The sequence below is a fragment of the Pseudophryne corroboree genome (genome assembly GCF_028390025.1).
Source record: "Pseudophryne corroboree isolate aPseCor3 chromosome 3 unlocalized genomic scaffold, aPseCor3.hap2 SUPER_3_unloc_21, whole genome shotgun sequence".
Taxonomy (NCBI): Eukaryota; Metazoa; Chordata; class Amphibia; order Anura; family Myobatrachidae; genus Pseudophryne; species Pseudophryne corroboree.
The window spans coordinates 115,001-123,996 of NW_026967510.1; positions in this window are offsets into that span (position 1 = coordinate 115,001).

Below are 8,996 nucleotides of genomic sequence, written 5' to 3' on the forward strand. Positions count from 1 at the left end.
ATGTGATTGACAGGAAGTGGGTGTTACTGGGCGGAAACTGAGCGTTTTATGGGTGTGTGTGAAAAAACGCTGACGTATTTTGGAAAAATGCGGGAGTGGCTGGAGAAACGGGGGAGTGCCTGGGCGAACGCTGGGCGTATTTGTGACGTCAAACAGGAACGATACTGACTGAACTGATCGCAATGGCAGAGTAAGTCTCGAGCTACTCAGAAACTGCTAAGAAGTGTGCTAATCGCAATATTGCGAATCCGTCGTTCGCAAATTTAAGAAGCTAAGATTCACTCCCAGTAGGCGGCGGCTTAGCATGTGCAAAGCTGCTAAAAGCAGCTTGCGAGCGAACAACTCGGAATGGGGGCCATGGTTGCTCTCTGGCTGATGTAATCACCTTGATTAGAATATGTATTGTATTCCAATGCTGTAAGATCCTTAGACAAAGAAGTCACACACACCCCATGTAATATGAAGCTTCTGGGGGTATAAGTAGAGCTAACCAGAGAGCTGAAAGAGAGATTCTATGCTCCTTGACTAAAAATAAATGTTCTGTCAGCAGTTTGTGGTGGGAATTGTCATGTGGAATTGGATTACAGAGGTGTGCTGAGCTGTTTATAATACATTCTGTTCAATAAACCACTGTTGGTTTTTCATCTACCACTGTGCCTGAGTGATTTGGAACCTAGTATCTTCACAGCTACTATCGATGGTGGGTAACTACCTGGCTCTCTTCCTTTGATGGTAAATCTAGTTATCATCAGGTATAGACCATCAAAGATTCCTGGTCATCAATGGTTGATGGCCAATCCTAGACCAGACCCTGAGAGACCACAGCCACCACCAGATCCACAATGTGTACCTAGAAGCTGCCACATCTGGCACTTTGTTACCCGCCACCAGATCTACCTTCTCCTAGAGAGCCACCTCTCCACATCTAAGCTGGTACTCTGCAGGTTTCCTTCACCACCAGCTTTGATCTCCTTTGCATCAGCATCCCGGCCAGCCACACACAGGTCCATGGAATCAGCATTATGATAACTTTTGACTCTTTATTTGCTGCAGCTGCTGTATAGTTCCTGTGATTTCCTCCAGCTTATTAACCAGCTGCACCAGCTCCTCATTTCATGTAACTCTCTCCCAGCAGCTGCAAGTTTTTTCTCCTGCAGGGTCCACAGGATATCCACAGTATAACATTGGGATATGATGACATGACAGCGGTCAAAGCTTTTGGCCTCCCAGCATGCAGTGGGCCCGTCCCTATAGCCCCACCTCCTGGCTCACGCAAATCAGTTTTTTGTTTGGTGTGTGGCAGGAGCCAGTCCATGTCAGGAGGGCTGCTGGTTTTTATCAGCCATAAGCTTTCTTATTTTATTTTTATAGACCATTTTTCTTGAGTGATCTTTCTAAAAAGTGTCTTATACGCACCTTAGAAAGAGTCTCTCCAACAATTCCCTGCCGGGTCGTGACAACGCTTACTCACATGTACAGCGCTGTTTTGGGGAGCAGGAGTGTAATTACGTGTGTGCCAGGTGTGCCTGGCACACAGCGCAGTTGCCCTGAGGGCTCAGCGGCATGTAATGAGTCAAATTGACCCATTACATGCCGCCTCTGCTGTGTGCTGTACGCCGCTCTGGAGAGGAGAGATCAGTGCCGGGCAGTGGAGAAGGAGGTGGAGGGAGGGAGACTGGAGCCGCAGCAGCGCTATGTAATTGGTAGTTGTGCCGCTGCAGCAGCCCCCTCTCCTTCCGTATTGGCTGCCTGCGCTGCTGGGATGCGGTTCCTCCATCCCAGCATTCAAAGCGGCGTTGGGCAGCAATTACAGAAGGAGAGGGGACTGCTGCAGCGGCGCTACTACCAATTACATAGCGCTGCTGCGGCTCCAGTCCCCCTCCCTCCTTCTCCCTTGCCTGCACCGAGGACGCTTCCAGCACGAGGAGCCTGACTGCCAGCGGGGAGATGGTAAGTATCTCTCTCTTTCTTTCTCTATCCTTTCTGCCGTAATGTGTAAAAAGGGGGACTGTCTGCCGCAATGTGTAAAAAGGGGGATGCTGTCTGCCGTAATGTGTAAAAAGGAGGACTGGCTGCCGCAATGTGTAAAAAGGAGGACGCTGTCTGCCGTACTGTGTAAAAAAGGGGGCGCTGTCTGCTGTAATGTGTAAAACAGGGGACGCTGTCTGCCGTAATGTATAAAAAGGGGGATGCTGTCTGCCGTAATGTGTAAAAAGGGGGACACTGTCTGCCCTTATGTGTAAAAAGGGGGACGCTGTCTGCCGTAATGTGTATAAAGGGGGGACTGGCTGCCGCAATGTGTAAAAAGGAGGATGCTGTCTGCCGTAATGTGTAAAAAGGGGACGCTGTCTGCCGTAATGTGTAAAAAGGGGGACTGGCTGCCGTAATGTGTAAAATGGGGGATGCTGTCTGCCGTAATGTGTAAAATGGGGGATGCTGTCTGCCGTAATGTGTAAAAAGGGGGCGCTGTCTGCCGTAATGTGTTAAAAAGGTGGACGCTGTCTGCTGTAATGTGTAAAAAGGGGGACTGGCTGCCACAATGTGTAAAAAGGAGGACGCTGTCTGGCGTACTGTGTAAAAAAGGGGGCGCTGTCTGCTGTAATGTGAAAAAGGGGACACTGTCTGCCGCAATGTGTAAAAGAGGGGGACGCTGGCTGCCGTAATGTGTAAAAAAGGGGACGCTGTCTGCCTTAATGTGCCAAAAAGGGGACGCTGTCTGCCGTAATGTGTAAAAAAAAAAGGGGACGCTGTCTGCCGTATTGTGTAAAAAGGGGAATCTGTCTGCCGTAATGTGAAAAAGGGGCACTACTGTGCAGCGTCATTTGAATAATGGAGACCAGTGTGTGAATTGGTGGTATTTTGTGGCCACACCCCTTTCCCGTGAAGCCCAGCCCCTATATTTTTTGCGCACGCCTACGACGCGCACTGCCGCTGGTTTGCATTAAGGGGTGGGGCGCCGATGCTGTTTCTTGCACACATCACTAAAATGTCTAGTTACGGCACTGTTGGGGAGCGTCTGTGTCGAATATACTAGCAAGTCCAGCAGAAGTTACCAGGCTGTGGCCGGAGCACGGGGAGAAGGTAAGGCATGGGTTCTTCTTAGCGGGGGAACACTGACAAAGCCGCACTGTTTTGGAGGAGACTACCAGTCACTGACACGGCTGCCACCTAGGGTGCACCAGCGCAAGGCCTTAGGGATCATAGGCTCCAGAGGTAGTATGAGGCCACAATACCTGGTATTGGTATCAGTAGTGGGGAGTCAGAGGCGCCCCTGGTCGCCCCTCCCCCTGATTCATGACCAGTTTCTTCCAAGTCTCCCACCATGAACCGTTTTCCCGCTTCTGTCTGAGACGCTGTGTATCTAAAAGGACCCAGTCGCAGCATAGGCGACTGTGACTGGTGCGTCTCTGATCACTGCAGGTTCATGGGGCGAGTGTTTACACTATTAGCGTCTGGATCCGCTCAGCGTTTGCTAACATATTTATCGGTCCTGGAAGCGGGGTGAGTCTCTCTGTATCCCACTCTATTGAGCCGGGTAATACAGCACTAAGTCTCTATCTACCTTTTGAGTATGAATAGTTGGATAAGTGCCGGATGCATACGAGTCTAATAATTATTACTGTTGTTTCTTTTGCTATGCGTCTGAATACGGTTAAACTCCTATATAAGGTAATAGTTACCTAGTTACATAATTAGTGAGGCTGAAAAGAGGCAAAATGCCCATCGGGTTCAACCTGTATTCTGTGATCAGCTGATCATATTATAATGTACCTGCTGATGTAATGGCTTAGTACCAATTGACAACAATGATTCTTACAACTCCCAGTTTAATGTCACTGTGATAAATGCTATAACCCTGGATACCCTTTCCTGTTAGGAATTTGTCTAATCGGTTTTTAAATACATTTACAGAGTCTGCCATTACTATCTGCTTCAGCAGGGAGTTCCAAATTTTTAATGCTCTTACCGTGAATAACCCTTTCCTACGTTCTATATGGAATTTCCTCTCCTCTAGCCTCAGCGAGTGCCCACGTGTCCCATACAGGGTTATTTTACTACACAAATCCGCTGCTAGCTCCTTCTAATGACCCTTTACATATCTGAAGATAATAATGTCACCTCTTAGTCACCACTTTTCTAGTGTATACATATGTAACTTAGCAAGCCTTTCCTCGTACTCCAGTGTCTCTAACCCTTTAATCAGTTTAGTAGCCCGCCTTTGAACCCTTTCTAGTTCTCCTATATCTGTTTTATAATATGGTGCCCAGAACTGAACACAATATTCCAGGTGTAGATGTACCAATGATTTGTACAGTGGCAGGATTACATCCTCGTCCCTTGTCTCAATGCCCCGTTTTATGCATGCGAGCACCTTGCCTTTTTTGCAGCATTTTGACATTGTGTACTGTAAGCCTATTATCCATGAGCACCCCCAAATCTTTTTCCACCACAGTTACCCCTATAATTTCCCCATTTAGAGTGTACGATACTTGTGTGTTTTTTTTCCAAAATGCATCATTTTGCATATTTCTATATTGAACCTCATTCCCCATTTAGACGCCCAGGCTTCAAGTATAAATAAGTAATTCTGTAGAGACTCCACATCGCTATCTGAATGAATTACGTTACACAGTTTAGTATCATCCATAAAGATTGACACTGTGCTTTCCAGGCCTATTCCTAGATTGCTGATAAATATATTGAACAGTATCGTGCCAAGTACGGACCCTTGTGGTATTCTGCTGACTACTGGTGCCCAGCTGGAGAACATCCCGTTCACCATTACTCGTTGTACTCTGTTGTAAAGCCAATTACCTATCCATGTACAAATAGTATATCCTAGACCAAGTTCCCTTAATTTGATCAGTCTCCTGTGAGGCACTGTATCGAAGGCGCGAGTAACCTCACTGCTGACCGCAAAGTTCCCACCATTGAGGATAATGGAGCGGGTCTCAGAATTCGGGGAAAGGGGTCCCATGTGTAAACATGGAATCCCTTTCAGAGCGTGGTCCAGGTAAATGTGGTTTGTTTTTTTGCCAAGTACGTAGATTACAAAAAAGAAGAGGAGAGATGCTACACTGAATTTTGGTGAATATAATTTTATTTTCAGGTACACCGAGGATTCTACTTGGAGAAGTGGACCGAGCCTCGTGTGAACATAGGTAAGTATGTGTGTGTCAGTATGTATGTAATAAAGTTTTACTTGCACGGTGTGCGTGTACTGTTTTTGTTTGGGTATTTTTTTTGTAGTAGAACTACCGGTACCAGCGGGCCCATTCCCCCCCCCCCCCCCCGCATGCTGGTACTTGTGGTTCTCCAAGTACCAGCTTGCGGGGGAGGCTTGCCAGGACTTGTAGTTCTACTACAAAAAACAATATTCTTTCTTTGTGTCAGTTGGCTATCAGCCTCCCATCCACAGCCCATGGATGGGGGGAACAGCCTCGGGCTTCACCCCTGGCCCTCGGGTGGAGGGGTGAACCTTTGATTTACCCTCCAGGGTACCCCAGCCAGGGGTGACTAGTTGGGGATTTAATGCCACGGCCGCAGGGACCTATATAAAAGTGTCCCCTGGCTGTGGCATTATCTCTCCAGCTAGTGGAGCCCGGTGCTGGTGTTAAAAATACGGGGGGCCCCTACATCTTTTGTCCCCTGTATTTTTTGCACCAGGACCGGACGCAGAGCCCGGTGCTGGTTCTAAAAATACGGGGGATCCCCTGTCAATTTCCCCCCCGTATTTTTACAACCAGGACCGACTCAAAGAGCCCGAGGCTGGTTATGCTTAGGAGAGGGGACCCCACACATTTTTTTTCTTGGTTTTAACCCATTCCCACCCCTTCCCACTGAAAACCATGCTCTCTCTATTTTAGTCAGTTAAAAAAATATATAAATAATACTTGTGGCTCCTAATAGACAAACCAGGTACATAATCCATTCTAATATAAATAGATATGCTATTAGCAATTAAAAAAAAACACAAAAAAAACATGTTTTTACATTTTTTATTAGATTCCACCAGCAAAGTGAGGCGGAATAAAATTGACAAAATTACTGTAGAAAAGGACTGTTGTCGAATCGACTTTCTTCAATTGAATATACTTTTGTCGATAAGCAGCATTTTTACCACTGCAGACATGTCGAATTTAACAACTGTCAAATTTCAAAAAGTCGAATCTGAAACGTCCTTTTTTTTGTGGAAAAGTACTGTATTGCAATGTCGAATTTAAAATGCCCCGTTTTTCGACATTTGCGGCAATTCGACCTCAATTACATATACCCCATCATTACAGTACTGCCAGCAGGAGAACTGCATAGCAACACTGTAACAAATGTGTTACACCGCAGCCTGCTCTCCCTGTGAAGGGAAGGATTTAAGCCGTATCAGCTACAATCAATGTCAGAGTATGTAGCAATTGGATAAGAAACAATGTATAAAGAAATCTTCTAGAATGAGGTTCTTTTCAATCCACCTTTCAATAACAGGCTTTTACATGATATGTGCTTCTACTACTTCATTTATATATATATATTTTTTTTAAATCTGTTTATTAGGATTTTCACATAATATAAATTCAATATGAAACAACGAAGTAGCAGACAATGGAGATTATGAAGTTAAGGCTAAAGTTGACAAATACATTATAGTCTGTTAAGAGGGGGACAGTTCAAATCCGTAGAATCTAGACTTGTGGACTCCAAACCATAATCCGTATTTTGTCACAAGATTATTGCACTAACATTAACCAAGGGATATAGTGTTTATGCGAATCTGTCTTGTACATCAAAACTGTGGGGTCAAAACCGTAGGGGTCTCCATCAACGCTTTATCATCAGAATCATAAAGAAAGGTGTATACACCTCTAGAACCAGATTACCTTTTCGTAAATAACAATAAACATAATAATGAGGTTCGATTCTTTTGGAATTCGGTATCCTGACATATAAATAACACTAAACAGAGGAAAGAGAAAAGAAAGAGAAGTAAAAAGTGAGTGCTCAAAAGGGGAGGGAAGGGGAAGGGGAAGAGGAGGGTAACACATGAGGGTGAATGATTGGGGAATATAAGGATGTCCTATCTATAAATATATAGTGAGAAGAATCGCAATTGATGTAGTAGCACAATTATAGGAAACATGGTGTTCGTGTCCCAAAGGTACTAGTAGATATTAGTGTGGAGTGTCACGGCAAGGTGTCTTCCAATAATTTCCTATGCAAGAACCATTTTGTGTGTTCAAAAACCTTAAATATTTGAGTCTGTGTGGTCTGATCCCGTGAATCAATATATACACCCCATTTTTTATAAAAGGTTTTAATTCCTGATTCAATATTAATTTGGGCCGATTTTCTGTCATAGTATAAGATCTGCAAAAGTTTACTGTGCACCTCCGTCAGAGTCGGGGATGTGGACAAGAGCCAGTGAGACAGCATACATTTTTTTTGATACCGTTACTAGGATGGTTAGAAATGGTTGTATTTTCCGTCTCCCTGGTCCTAAGTCCCATTCTGAGAAGTTTGCACACAGGCAAGATAGCGGCGTCGCTTCCACATGGATGTGTAATAGCTGGTTAATAAAGGCCATTACTTTATGCCAGAAGCGGCGGATCAGACCACACTCCCAAAACATGTGATAAAACGAGGCTACACTGACATGACATTTGGGACATTCCCCAGATTCCGTGGGATTAAATCGGGCATGTTGTGTGGGGGAAATATATGCCCTCTGTAGGGTGCGAAGATGTACCTCCTGTAAGTACGGGGAGGCTAAGGCTTTCAGAGAGGAGATACAGTGCTCACTGAGTTGCTGATGGGAAGTTAGACTGGGTATATCTTTTCGCCATTGGTCTAATAATCTATTCCATCTGTGTTCTGTTGATCTAGAAGTCAGGATGTTATATATCTGTCTGATGCGTGTGGGTCCAACTCTGTGTGCAGCAAGTGAAAGTGACAGTGGGGTGGAAAGAGAAGAGTTGTCTTGGGGGTGGTTATGTTTGGGATTTGTGGGGTTTAAATAGTGTCTGACTTGTAGGTACATGTAAAAGTGGGTGTGAGGTAGGTTGAACTTCTCTTGGAGGAAGGAAAAAGACCGCATTGAGCCTCCCGGATCAAAGACCCGGAGGAGTTAGAGAGACCCTTCTCTTTCCAGAGTCGGTAATTAGGATTAATAAGAGATGGGGAAATGCAGGGTTGCCCCATAGTGGGATGCATTGTGAGATTTCTGGATTACTCCTGAATTTTTTGTGTAGGGAGCGCCAGTTATAATAGATATCATGGAAAAGGGGATTATTGCGAATCGATGAGGGGATCAAAGAAGGTTTACAAAGTAAGGTAAGGTAGACACACCAGGTGGGGTAAAACAAATGATTGAGGATCTAGGTAGACTAGAGGAATGGTCAAGAGTCTGGCAATTACAGTTTAATGCCAAAAAATGCAAAATCATGCACTTGGGTCTCAAAAATCCTAAAGCTAAATACAGTATTAATGGCACTATACTGGAAACTACTGAGGAGGAAAGGGATCTAGGAGTCACTATTTCAGATGACTTAAAGGCAGGTAAGCAATGTAACAAGGCAATGAGGAAGGCTAGTCAGATGCTTGGCTGCATTGGGAGAGGAATCAGCAGCAGAAAGAAAGAAGTAATAATGCCACTGTATAGGTCATTGGTACGGCCTCATCTAGAATACTGTATTTAGTTCTGGAGGCCATATCTTCAAAAGGATATTAATACATTAGAAACTGTACAAAGGAGGGCAACTAAAATGGTGCATGGCCTACATCACAAAACATACCCAGAAAGACTAAGAAATCTCAATATGTATAGTTTGGAGCAGAGAAGGGAAAGGGGGGACATGATAGAAACTTTCAAATATATGAAGGGTTTTAACAAAGTCCAGGAGGGAAACATTCTCCAAATGAAGAGAAGCAATAGGACACGAGGACATGCACTGAGACTGGAGGGGGGGAGGTTCAGGGGAAATTTGCGGAAAAATTATTTCACAGAA